Here is a 14,090-nt window from a genome sequence, read left to right as displayed (position 1 = left end):
GTAGGGGCATAGCAAAAGAGATGAGAAAAACAAAAGAACAGAGCTCATACAAGGTGCATCAACAGGACTGACTGCAGCTGAAAGGAGACAATCTCTACAGCCCTTCAGTACTACCAGTTTCCAGTGCAGGGCAAAAAGAAAATACTGAACATGACAATACAGCTGTCAAGCTGGTTGTAACAGAGCTCTGTCCCAATTTATAACACTACATACACCACTAACATCTTCCTTCCAACCTAAGTAAGGAGATAGAAAGCCACTTGTGACAGCTTCAGAACTGGAACTTCCTCTTCCAAACAATTTTTTTTTCTTAAAACAAGAAAGTGCCACCTCTGGAAATAAGCCAGAATTCAGCACTGCTAATTTGAGACTACTAGAACTGAACTTAAAGGAGCATAAGTGAACCTAAAACTTCATAGCTAAAGAAAAAGACATCTTGGTGGATTTTGGTGATGCTACGCTGAATCTGTCTGAGGGAAGATGGACCCCCACACCGCAGTCCCCACACGGCAGTCAAGGCCTACTCTCGCTTTTTTGCTATGAGAGATTTTTATTCAAAATATTTTAGGTTAGCTTCATACTGGATTTACAGGAATTACTAGCCTGGAGATCTTCATGGCGCCTCTGTGTTCAGGAAGAAGCAAGAGACATGTTAACCTGTAGAGATTGTCTGCCATGCAGACATTGTTTGAAAACACTGAACAGTTTTCATCCCTTTCCTGAAAGAGTCAAGGAAATGGATGACATCCTGAAAGGCAAAGATAGCCAAAGTGGGAAGTTTTGAAATACAGAATAGTGAACCCTCAGGAAGTTGGGGAAAAAGAAGAAAAAAGGCTTTATGAAAAGTGCAATGGATTGCTGAAAAATGGGGGAGGGAGGGGACAGGCACCAAACATCAAAGTACATAAAACATTATTTGACTAAGGAACCTCAACTACCCCCACTAATTGAGCAATGCCGTGTTGTTTAGCACAATTCAAAAGTCATTAACAATAAAAAAATAAAAATGCATAAACAAGTGTGGGGAATGAAATTTAATGAAACGCAGACTGCAACAAGACCCAAAGTAGAAGAGAAGATAGAAAGGATTAAAAATAAATAAATAAAAATAAAAATGCTGTATGTTTTTACTGACTTGTCTACATTTAAGTAACAATTTTACTTACTAACCAAAAAGGGATCAAGCGAACATTCCCAAAAGCAATTATTGTAATTCAGAATAGTGTCTGCCAATCAGCATGGACATTCCGATAGCACACTGCTTCATACCCTGACCTAATGCAGCTGGCCCAACGAAACAAAAATCTGCAAAATTGGAGTGTGCTATGTTTACATGCTTTCTCACACAAGAATACAAAAGTTAAGGTGTCGTTTGTCAGATTTTGTGTGTGTAAAGCACGCCTTCCATATAGCAAACGTTAGCTACTGAGTAATGGATTGAGCAACGGAGAAAAAAAGAGGAGCTTAAAAGTGCTAAAAAGGACGCAAAAGAAAAAAGGTATGAGCACAAGTTAGAGCAAGAGAAAACGTGAGCCAGTGAGAGTGAGGCAAGACAAGAGGGAGAACACCAGCAAAAGAGCTCAAGACAAAACGAGAGACAGATGAAGAGAGTAAGAAAGCAGGAGAGTTAGAGACCAAGCTCGAGCAACATTTAGGAGCTGGAGAAAGGGAACGTGTTACATCAAGTGAGAGAGTCTGTTAAGAGAGACTCAGCACATGTTAGAGTGCACACAAGCAAGACAGTGGGAGCACTACAGAGAGAGCGAGCATGAACGTTAGAGATAGCGAGCAAGAGTCCGAGACAGCTAGAGAGAGAGTTAAGAGAGGAGGGAAAGAGTGTGCGTATGTCTCCGGGGAGTGACTTACTATAGGAGAGGTGCCAAAAATTCCTCAGAGTGATGTTCCCCATTAAGTAACAGTGCTACCAGAGCCAGTTAACCAGCCCCTACCTCTTCTAAGCACCCTGTTCCTGTCCACCCACACAACCCATTCCATTATCTTGTCAAATGTCTGAGCAGCAGCACACTGTACCAGGTCTGGGAACTGATCTGACTGAAAAGTAACCTGATTCTCCACCCCCACACACCCAAATGTTATATATAAAAAATTATATATTTCAGCCAACTCAGTTTCAGAGTCTGATTCACTGGTTGGTCTTACAAACAGCTGTGCCAACACAAAGCAGGTGGGAACAAGCAGCCAGAATCTGGAGGGAAGGGGAACTGCTTAAGCTGTAATTGCCTTCAAAGAACTGCTTGTTGAACACTTTGCCTTATAACTACTTTTTCAACAACTTCCCTCAAAGTACTTCAGTGCCTCTACATCTTGCAACAAGAACTTCAAATTAGATAACTAATGCCACAAAACAAACACATATAACGTCACCAAATTAATCACTGCTAATGTCCCACATCCCTTTGTAAATGATGTGTGAAAATAGAAAGTTGTGCTTTTCAATGTTTTGCTTCTTCATTATCTACTATTTCAAATTTGGCACAGATGTAGTTTGGGGGAGAACGCGGTAACTTTCACTAGCCTTTCACCAGGAAAACCTACACAGATTTGGGTGGGTGGAAGGAGAGAATGGGTTGGCGTAGGAGGAAAGGGAGGAGAGAATGAATGTTGCTTGTGTTTTCCTCCATATCACTGTTCTTTGCTGTGCTGCCAAAACCCCTCAGCATTCTCTCGGCACTGAATATATACATCGTCCTACCATCTTATCTCATGCTGCAAGATAGAATTGCCTTTAATGAAAAAGAGGTAACAAAGTCTTTCCAAATTTCCCCACATTCAAAACATTTTGGCCATTGCAAAGGCCAAGCAGCAAAAGACCAATAGTTTCAGTCTTTACTCATCAGCTTCTGTTAATTTGCTTCCCTTTGCTGGCCATACTACCGAGCAATGTCTCACAACTCAGTGACAGGTTTGATCAGCTGAAACTAGAACGCAGATTACTACTGTAGAAGAGTCAAATTTAAGACACTTTGCCACTGTTGCCTCACAAAAGCCAACCAAGCCAAGGTATATGAAGCACGGTTTATACAACCGGTACACTCTCATATACGGAGCCTGTCATTCTCCAAATTGTTCACTCTCAAGCAGCTGACCCAAAAAGTTGAGAAATCAGTACTCTGTTAGATGTTACAGTTAACCTATTAGATCAGGTAGGAGAAGTGTGAGCTTTTGTACTAACAAAATTGAGATGTTTCAATCATACAAACTGGGAAAATAGAATATATGCCTCTTTCTCCTTCCATGGGAAAGAAGTTTTATAACTTTCATAAAAATCAAAGACTAAGAAGTTAAGAAATGTTTTAAATTAAGGTGGGCCTGGTAATCAATTCTACCTCTTCTGCATATTTTGCAACACAATTATTATTTACACAGTCCAACACTATTTTATTCATTGAACAGGTGCATATCAAGTACATCAGGATGATACAGAAACAAAATCAGAGCTATGCAGTAAATGATACTATTTCCTGGATTACTCCATCAATTCTTTCAGAAACTGAGGGATGTGTATCAAATGGGGCAAAAGATTGCAAGCAAATACATTCCTAAGGCAAGTGAATTCCCTGTGGGAAAAGTGAGTTGTACCTCTAATTCCACCGAAATTTTGAACAACTAAGTTTTGTGAGCAGACCACTATCTCGATATGCTGAGTCACTCTCCAACCTTAAGAGAGACAGACTACTACTCTAAATCACAAAGCACTTGGAAAATAAACTCAAATCAAATGCAACTGTAAATGCTCAGCATCCTGCTATTAAGACAAGAGAGACCCAAACCTCTAACTTCAGCTCTGCTCTCTGCATCACCATGTAACTTTGGGCAAGTCATTTTACCCTTTTTTGTTTTCATTTCCCCTGCTGAAAAGCAGAGTATTAATATGTATTTATCGCCTGTTAGCAAGCCAAAAACTGCTCTTGTGTATGGAAAGCAACATGAAGAAATTAAGCATTATATGAAATGCCTAAGTTCTTGGGAGGGATGGAGGGAGGAAGATATTCAATGCATGTGGTTATGCTGCCAATAAGCAAGATACACAAAATTAGTAGATTTTTGGCCTTAATTTTATTGTGCATTAGAATCTAATCACAGAAAAATACTCTTCCACAAGATGCTAAAAGAATCTGTTAGCATTTGCTAGATTCAGATACTAAAATATTATGTCCATGTGTAAGCCCAGTGAGAGTCACAAACCTCAGACAAAGTGCAAGGTCTGAATGGTGTACAATTACTAACAACTTGTACCTTTTATTTATATATATATATATATATATATATATACACATACACACACACACATATATATGTATGTATACACACACACATATATAAATTGTCTATATCTAAACAGCTGCATCTTCCCTGAGTACTATCCATTCCATACAGTCAGTGAAGCAAAGATTCTGCTGAAAATAAAACTGCTTTTAATGCACGATTAAAGACAGTGCAGACCTGCACTGGGGCACAGAATCACAGACAGCAAAAGCAAGAGATAATTTCCCCATTTTTGCCATACTTTGAGTGCTTGACTTAATTTGGGAATTTTTATGGAAATAACTGAGTCAAAGGCAATTCAACAGATAAACGCATGACTGGAATATAAGAAGAAAACCCATGCTTACAACATACAATATACAAGGCATACATGTTTCCTCAAATACATAAATAAATTGGCATTGTCAAGTTGGGAGCTTATAAGGTTTTAAAATATATATAAAATGACTAACATGTAACTTAGAAATTGTATTCCAGGCCCACTGTATGCTTGCTAAAAATGTATCTTGAGCTTCCATCTCACCTCAATCCACAGATCAAGTTTTTTTTGTTTCATGTGAAAAAAGCTTTGCTTTAACATATAAAGACTGGAAGAAGAAGAAAAAAAAAAACAAAAAAACAAACAAAAAAAAAGAGAAGTAGTAGTCCAGAGAAAAAGAAACAAAGAATATAAAGAATCCTTTATCAGGAAATATTAATGGCAAAATTTTCAAATATGAAAGTCTAAAAGTTAACCTTTTCATCACATTGTACAGAAATAACTGCATATTCTCTTGTACAGAAATAACAGCATATTTTCGCATCTCAGTAAAGTCAAGTAGGAACGACAAGACTTCCAAAATCTTATGGAAAAAGAGTGAGAACCAAAAGTACAGCAAAATACTGATTTAGGTATACAGGCCTAAGATGATACTTTTGAAGAAAAAATGAAGGGAGAGATATGATAAAGATATATAAAATGGTGAATGACAAAAGGAAGGTCAATTAAAAACATCTAGTCCCCCTGTTTCATAACAGAGCTTGGAAACACATACTACAAGGCAACAAATGTGAACTAAGGCCAAGGAAATCATTTTCACACAACAAAATTTATTTTCTGAATCCAATCAGAACATACTCCTGATGAAAAAAAATTTTTTCTTCTTTTTAATCAAACAAATTAACTTCTATTACATTGGACAGAATGAAAAAAGAAAATATCTCCTGTACTGCAGAATGTAAGTCTACCATGAACTTCTCAGTGCTAGGAAAAAGTTTCATGACAGGGAATATTCCAGTTTAGCATTTCTCTTATTGCACCAGAGGCATCTAAACTACTTGGGGGGGGGGGGTTGTTGGGTTTTGGTTTGGGGTTTTTTTTAATAATGCTTCTTCTGTGGACAGCAGCAGAAGACTAGTGATAACACATATAACATGGGTTTATGTCCAGAGAGCGGTGTGTTTTCCTTGTTCTCTTAACTTTTTTAACAGAAATATTCCTGCAAAAATCAAATATCTTAGTTTGCTGCAACTGTCTGGCAGTATGCAAATTAAACAATGGAGTACTAGGTTATTACCTTCACATCCACATATAGGAATTGTTTCAAATTCTAATGGTTCCTTACATTTAATAAAAACATTAGAAAAATTTCTAATCTCCATCACAGAAAGCAAAACCAGTATCAGATTAAAAATGAAAACAAAAGTTGTCAACATTATCATTAACCACTAAACTAAGGCAGCTAAGTACTCCTACTCCAACAGTCTGTTTCCACACGTGCAACTGTATTTCTCAAGGTTTTAAAACTAAGCTCATAAAGTTTAAAAATGTCTATGCTGTGAGCATGACTGTGGCTAATTTAACTCCACAGAGATGCATAAACAAATGTTTCAATGGGTAAGAAGATTGAAAGTAGACTCTCGTGCACATTGTGAACCGCAAATCACAACTGAGCGCTATGTAAAATACACAGGTGGGAATAACCCTGTACAAATCCTACAAAGACAGGAGAGACATCCTCTTCTAAGGACCACATGAGATACCATTAATGGTTTCTACTCATACCTCTGGATTATTAAATTTTAGACCTTACATCATTAAACTTTTGCACTACAGGAGACAACTTACAATAACTCACAAGTCTTTATTTACCTGACCAAAAACCAAACAAACCACAAACATGTATGCATTTACACAATGCCATGACAAAAACTCTACAGAGGAGAACATTACAAATGAATGGAAAAACATCTCAAAGTCATGAAATCCTGACTAAATGGAGAAAAAAAAATATTTACTTCATGTTGTTCAGCACAAAACAAAATGGAAATCAGATTCCGGCTAAGGTTTCTAAGCAGTACAACAATGCAAAACCAGTTTTTAAGTATGCCTTTATAATACAGCTTTCAATTAGTTTTTGATACAGAATCATATATATTTTCCACTCAGCCCTCAACATAGCTGAATCATTTATGATGCTGTCTCTAGCAGGCATAGTTCACAGAAGACATTAATTCACTTAGAACCTAAGCCTGCAAAATACAATGTATATTAAAAATAATACACCTTCAGGGCAATTTTGAGGAGGTATAAGGGCTGTTCAACATGAAGCTGCAGTAACTGCATAGTCAACTGACCTCCTCCCCAAACTGCATCTATTAGTTATTCTGTTTTGGGGGTAAAGAAGGTGTAACGTAAGTTTATAGCCTAAGGGCTCCAGTTTGTACATACAAAACTTTACTTCAGCAAAAATCCCACTGATTTCAGTGGAAAGACAGAGATATGTGCAATCATGTACATATCTAGCATTTGCAGCAATACTTATTTCACTGCATAGGGCCTATCATAAAAATCTGAACTTTTGAAGGTACATGACTTTGACAGCAAAGTCACCCTAAGTACAAAAACACAGGATTCTAAGCTTATGAACATCAGATTGTAGTGAAAAATGTACATTAGCCTATGTTATTCCAAAACTATAATCCAGTATTTGTAATGAGTAACTTCTATAGAAACTCCCAAGATTTACATGCATCAATCATTTCTTGTAGCATTAAGACAGACATCAATATATTTCAAACACGAACTTGCAATTTTTTGCATATCTTTAAATTAATGCCTGCTTACCCATTAGAAAGAATAGCAACAAAGAAACTAGAATCAGAAATGATCCAGAAGAGTCACTGAGATTCCAATATCAACTGGATTTTCAAAGAAAGTGTACTAAAAACTGCGTTGGCTGGAATTGAACATGTCTGTGTATTTTATTCTTAATTTCTGTAAGACTTGTATGTAAAAACAAGAATACATAAGGTTATGTACTTACTTGTAGCAACAAAAGCTGTAGTGGCTAGTGGAGAGACCAAACAGAGGTCAACGTAAGGAAATTTACTGTATTCAGAAAAATAAAGAACTGGGAAAGTATTAATACTTGCACTTCCCTACCTGACAATATTTTTCTTCTTTTTACTCCTTCAGTTTAAATAGTAAACTCATAGCAGAAACACAAAACTACTTCCCCTACAAAAAAAGTGAATGTGCTGCACTCTGATTGGCTCCTCAGCAACATACCCACTAGCAAAGTAAATGGGAAGTTATTAGTGATTTCAACAGTTCACAGTAACACAAGTGAAGGTTTGTGCATATACAGGTAAACAGGATTTCTAATGAACAAAAATGTTAGCTACCTGTGTTTGAAGCCAAAACACAGGAGGCAGAAACATGATGAACAATAGGTTTTTAAGTCAATAGGCTTTAGAAGTTTCACTGGCAAGTTGCTTTTAATCACTAAAATGTATTTAGCTGATTATAGTTGTGGCAACTAGCATGCTACTAGTTTGATTTTTTTCAGCAGCTCATCAAAATTCACCCTGTATCTTTTCAGCAACATTTTGCAAGAGTAACTCTGCCATCAGATATCAATTGATACATTTCCATTCCTTTCTTACTCCATCATCCAAGCAGTTATTAAAAAGAAAGAGGAAACTTTTCAACACATAAACGTATTAATATATTATTAACCTTTCTTTTAACTGACCAAAAACGCAGCCTATTTTTAATTTGCTTTGGTGGGAAAAGAAAGAAAATAAAGAGCTTTGGAACTTTACATAATACGTAAATTGCAAACTTGGTTTCTCACAGCTAGAACAAAATAGTGACAGTCAATGCAGTTAATTTCACTGTCACTCAGTCAGTTTCACTTTCAGGTATTTAATGCTACAATATTTGGATCCTGGAAACTTTGCAAAGGAGTGTTTACAAACAACTGCTGGCTTACGTTATTTTAACTGCAGAAGAATTGTTGCTGCTCTTGATTTTAAGAAATACCATATTCAGAGCTGAAAATAAATTAATTGGGTCCGTCACACAAGGTAATAGCTACCATCTAGACTTCAAATAGAGGTTCCAAAGCGTTCACACTGTGTGGACTTCAGCAGAGTAACTGGGGACTATCTCCTTCATCTGCCTAGCCCTTCAGTGGGTATCCTCCCTGTAAATCATATGGACACACTAGTATGGAATTAATGAGGGTATGATAAGGTCAGTATCTTTTGTAGTGAATCATCCCATCTCTTTCCTTACCAACTGTGGAAAAAAATACCTTTCTCTTGGGAAGTGGGGAGGGGGAAAAAAAGGGAAGGGAGAGAGGGGAAGGGAAACCTTATGGAAGCAGAGGGACACTTTGTTGAATGACTTAGCCTGCCTCACCACTATCTGCTTTCCAGGCAAAGTTAAAGCAGAACTCCTTTTCTGATCTGTATTCTCAGCCAAGTAAGCCATGTTTAAGCACCCACAGATATGGGAAAAAGTTTGTGTGTATGAGTGAGGGGAAACAGAGCTAAAACCTAAATAAAGCCAGGGCTCAGTATGCACCAAAGACCTATCCTAAAGAAATGAAATATGTTTGAACAAGTGAAATCAGTTAATTTTTCCTCAGTCGTGCTTGGATAAAACAGAATCAAAAACAGAATTTTATCTTCCTCCCAACAAGGGAAGAAAATAACCTATGGAGATCAATTACAAACTGCTACGTTAATCGTTACATGCAATTGATGATTAGGTCACTGAAATTATATGGGTATATTGTGTCACCTCCAAGACAGAGTACAAGATAACTGTACATGTTGAATATGTCTTTCTGGAAGGAACAGTTGTTTCTAATTATCAGAAGTTTTTTCAGTGTTTTTCAATCATCAGTAGACTACTGTAGTTCCCAGAATTCTCTTCCTGAAGGACCCATACAGGGTAGCAAAGGTAGAGAGCATTCCCCTTTTCAGAATGTCTTGTTTACTTTTCCTCTACCACTCATAAGTTCATAAGAATGATATGTCTCCGTAGAAAAGTTATTGTATTATTTCAAATAGTCTTACAGAAATAAAAAAGTCTCACTACATACACATATCCAGTCCTTTAGACTTCTAAATGTCTAATTAACAGGAAAGTTCTGACATATTAAAAATAAAAAAAAGTTAACAAACTCTTACTAAAAAAGAAATTAAATCATAAAATAACTTAACAAATAATACACTGTAGTCAGTTATAAAGACAAAAATGAAAGTTCTCTCAAAATAATCCTATTCTACAACATCACAATCCATTTACACAACCATTTCAGCAGTTATACAAGTCTCCCATGCTTCCATAAAACAAAGATATCAGAAAGATTTTGGTATCTTCTGGAGCATATTTTTCCAAGTAGTATTAAAAATGACTACAGAAAAACAGAACATATACCAGTTTTCAATTCTTACTTAAGAATGTAAACTATAACAAAAACTTCTAGCCTACAATCCTGTAGTCAGGGTTAAAAATACCTGAAAGAGAGGTTTTCAGAGGAACACTGAAGAGAGTACATAATTATAGTAACACAATTGCTTCTCTGGTCATAGCACATTTTAGTCTTTAAATTGCCATCTATTTCAGTTCAGATTTTTATGAGTTTTATTAATTGGTTGTCTTGCATACCACCATATGACCAGGTGGTATAGTTTCAAACATGACAGCACAACCTAAAGGGAGGGGGGGATTCACTTTACATGTTAAGGTGTTGATTCACTCATTTGAACCAAGATGAAAAAAACAGCAATCTCACCGTAAGTCCATTAAGACAAAGCATAATAATACAGTTAACCCAGACACGAGTTTCTTTGCAAGGTTTTATCAGAATTAAGATTCCAAAACATGATATACATGTCAGCAACTATGCCTAAGTTAAATTTAACTTTAAAAGCTTAGACAAGACACAGTTTTTACTAGACAGTGGCCATTATCCCATGTAAACTATTAACATGTGTATTAGAAGTCATTTATGAGCATCATGTGTAAATTCCCAGTCTCGACAAAACTCACCTACTTCAAAAATTGATGAATTCCTGATCACTACATCATTATTTTGCATAAGTAATAGAATAACACTCATAAATTGACACTGAAATAGAGAACTCTTGGCTGCTATTTGGTAAAATTATCCTTGCTGCTGCTTCTCTGTAACTGTCCAACATGGAAGGCGGGGGATCCCAATGACAAGTCCAAAATCTTCCTAAGTATTGATTCAGTAACTATAACATTGTTACTGATATAACAAATTGCCTTTCTTATTTATTAGCCTCGAAACAACTAAAATGCATGCACAATAATTTAAGTGTGAATTGTCCTCTTGATTTAAGACTATGCTCTGTATTCAATTTTGAACAAGACAGACTTACTTCATTCAAAGAAGATTCAAAATTCATGAATTAAACTTGATAAGTCTCAGAGACTTTGCCAGAAATTTAATTGTAAATTAAAAATTCACAGAAGAAAATGTAAATTTAACACAATCCAGTCTACTTCAGACTGCAAATAAAAAAGTTCTAATTCTAAATACTTCATATGAGCCAAAAACATTAAGCATATCCTACAAAAGTAGTCTCTCTCTATATATATATATTTATATGTATATCTATACACCCCTCCAAATTTCACTAAATATATATGGTTAATAGTTAACAGACAAATATCAGCTTATACTCAAAATTAATTTCAATGTTATTATTCTAAATATATTAAGTATAATTTTCCAAAAATATCCAACCTACAGATGTCAAGGGAAGGGGGAGAAAAGGAGAAACAAGTTTTTCCAAAACTTCTTAAGGCTACAGACTATTCCACTGACATAAGTCAAATTATGCACAGTTACAGGCAGATAATTAAATACTACTACAAAAAAAAATTTGCTCATTTATCATCAGACATCATCGATGTATTCTTCAGCTTTACACTCCTTTTCTTACAGAAAAGAAACTGAAATACTAACACAACCATAAAAAGTTAACTTCTACTTATCTAGATCCTTGGGATATTGTATCCACGTAAAAGTGACTATAGATACCTACTGGCAAAAGTTAACAGCACACTCCCATTGGGATTAAAATGGTACATTGTCAAAAACACGCTTGTTGATTTATTTTGTAGTCAGATATTCTCTCTTTGTTAATTTTAAAGAACAATGAATGTTTATTTCCCCCAATGACTGTGGAGTAATAGGAGAACTAAGTAACAGCAGCAGTCTAGACACATGATCAAAGAACCCCTACATAGTCTTTGGACAGGCTAAACTGAAAACTTCAAAGCTGACTAAGATTCAAAAATGTATGCATTTCAAAATTTCGAATTGCAGTACTCTAAATTGTGTTTTCTGATTTTGTGGGGGCAAGAGAAAATGCCGCTCCATAGGAAACGCACCCTACATATCAGTTGCAGTCTCCAATTTCTTCAGCAACACAAAGCAAAATTCCTAAAAGGTTGCAGCTAACCACCAAAATACAGGAGCGCCTCTACGTCCGTGCGTGTATGCCCAACTGCCTCTCTCCCCTCTTCCCCACCTCCCCCCCCCCCCAGCCCAGATGACAGTAATCTTACACAGGTACGCCTTCTTCATCAGCCTCCAAGTTCCCCACCTATCACGAGTCTCTTGTAGGGGTGCGGGCAGGGGACCTAAAGCCTCCACCACAACAGGTGCCTGCTCAGCTGATTGTTCAACTCTTGACACCCTCCTCGCCTCCTCTCCTTGCTCCCAGACCGGGGCGAGACCTCGCACCCGCCCACCGCAGGGCGTTGCGCATAAGAGCGAGAGGATCCAGGCAAACTCCCTTCCTCCATCTCCGGTCCCGCAGCCCTCCTCGCCGCTCCGCTTCCCAACCCGGCAGCGACAGCCTGTCCTGGACACCGAGGCGAAAAGGGCCGCAGAGGCCGTCGCCGCCTCCGAGCTACGGAGCGGCCGCCGCCGCTGCCCCCGGCCAGCCCCAGAAGGGGCAACGGTCTGGAGGGCGGCGAGCAAGGCCGGCTCCGAAGCCTGGTGCGGGTCCGGGCCCTGCCAGCTCCGGCCGGGGCTCGGCGGGCCCCTGCGCTTTCCCCACCTCCTCTCTCTAAGATGGCAGCGCAGCTGCCCCCTGCGCTGCGTCCCCCTCGACCGCGCCGGGCCGGGAGGTGGCACCAGCTCGTCCCGCTGCGCAGCTCCCCGCCACCGGCTGAGGCGTCTCACTTACCCGTGTGGGGGGCGGCGGGGCCCGCGCTCCGGCCGGCTGCGGCCTCCTCTCCCGGGCGGCGGGCGCACGCAGAGCGGGCGGCGAACGCTTCCCCCGGCCTCGGCCAGGGGCCCCGGCGCGGCAGCGCCTCCCTCTTGCGCGCTGCGCAGTCCGGCCGCCCCGCCGCGCTCGGGCCCGCGCGGCCGGCGGCGATGCCGCTGCCGCTCGGAGTGCAGGGGGCAGCGGCCGCGGGGGCTGCCCGCAGCGCGCCTTCCTCTCCGGGCGGCGGGGAGCGGAGCGGGGCCCGGCCCGGCGCGGCGCGGCGGGCGGATCCGCGGCGCTTCCTGGCCGGGCTGGATTTTCTATCGCTTACAAAATGGCGCGCGTTCCAAACCTGCGCAGCGCCCGGCGGCAGCAACGGCAGGGCCCGGCCTCGGCTCGGCGCGGCGGCGGCGGCGGCCTGAGCCCCGGCCAGGCAGCGCGGGGACAGCGGCGGGCGGGCGGGCGCGAGCGGGCGGGGGGGGGAGGAGGAGGAGGAGGAGGAGGCGGAGGGGGAGGGGGTGGGGGGGAAGCGCAGCGCCGTACCGAGCCCCCGGGAACTCCTCACTCCCTCCCTCCCCCCTTCCCTTCCCCGCCTGCCAGCCTCTACCTCCTCCCCCTCCCTCCCTCCCCGCTCCTCCTTCTCCCCCCCGCCTCCCTCCCTCCAGAACCGGCTTCGCCAGGGCTTTGCGCCGGCCCCGCTCACCGCAGCGCACCGCTGCCGTTGCCGCCGCCCCGAGCCTGTCCTCGCTCGTACCCGCCCGCTCACGCGGGACGAATTTCTCGCGTGCCGCCGCCGGACCCTCCAGGGCAGTTTTTTTTTGAGGGTGGCCGTTTTTTCCGCTTTCTTGCGTGATAATTTTTTTTTTTCAGAGTGCAGGTGGGAAGGGAGGAAAAAGAAAACCTTCCACAATTCGGGCGGGAAGGGGCTTTCTTTTGAAAAAAAAAAAAAAAAAAAGCTAACTGACAAAATGGCGACGGGGCGAGCTTGTTACTATGGCAACTGTCAATCACGCTACCCAAGCGCCCCACCCCAGCCGGGCGGGAGACAGCCGCTGACGTGGGGAGGGTGGGGAAGAGAGCGACGGGCGGAGGGCGGGGCTTGGTCGCCGGGGCAACTGCAGCTCCCCCGCCCCTCCGGCGGGTGACGATATCCGCGCCGCTGCGGGCCAGGATGGCCCCGGCGAGCGCTGGGCCCCGGGGCGTGGGGGAGGGGCAGCTGCGTTCGCGCCGCGGCGCGAGGGCGGTAACGGTCCTCCGGGGCGGGCGAGGGAGCGAGG

General features: G+C 41.2%; 1 protein-coding gene across 2 annotated transcripts in view; it reads right to left on the bottom strand.

Moving 5' to 3' along the window:
- The window catches only part of DYRK1A (dual specificity tyrosine phosphorylation regulated kinase 1A), a 91,771-nt gene extending 78,051 nt beyond the window's left edge, over positions 1–13,720 (bottom strand). The window contains exon 1 of one of the 2 annotated variants that reach the window (XM_064524946.1): positions 13,517–13,720. The gene's annotated coding sequence lies outside the window, so the exon portion shown is untranslated. Of the gene's footprint in view, positions 1–12,792; positions 13,308–13,516 lie in introns of those variants that run through there. The other variant, XM_026121505.2, reaches the window with a different exon arrangement.
- Positions 13,721–14,090: the final 370 nt, after the last annotated feature.

This window comes from Dromaius novaehollandiae, chromosome 1 (assembly GCF_036370855.1).
Source record: "Dromaius novaehollandiae isolate bDroNov1 chromosome 1, bDroNov1.hap1, whole genome shotgun sequence".
NCBI classification, from domain to species: Eukaryota; Metazoa; Chordata; class Aves; order Casuariiformes; family Dromaiidae; genus Dromaius; species Dromaius novaehollandiae.
This window is presented reverse-complemented; position numbering and strand designations above follow the sequence as displayed.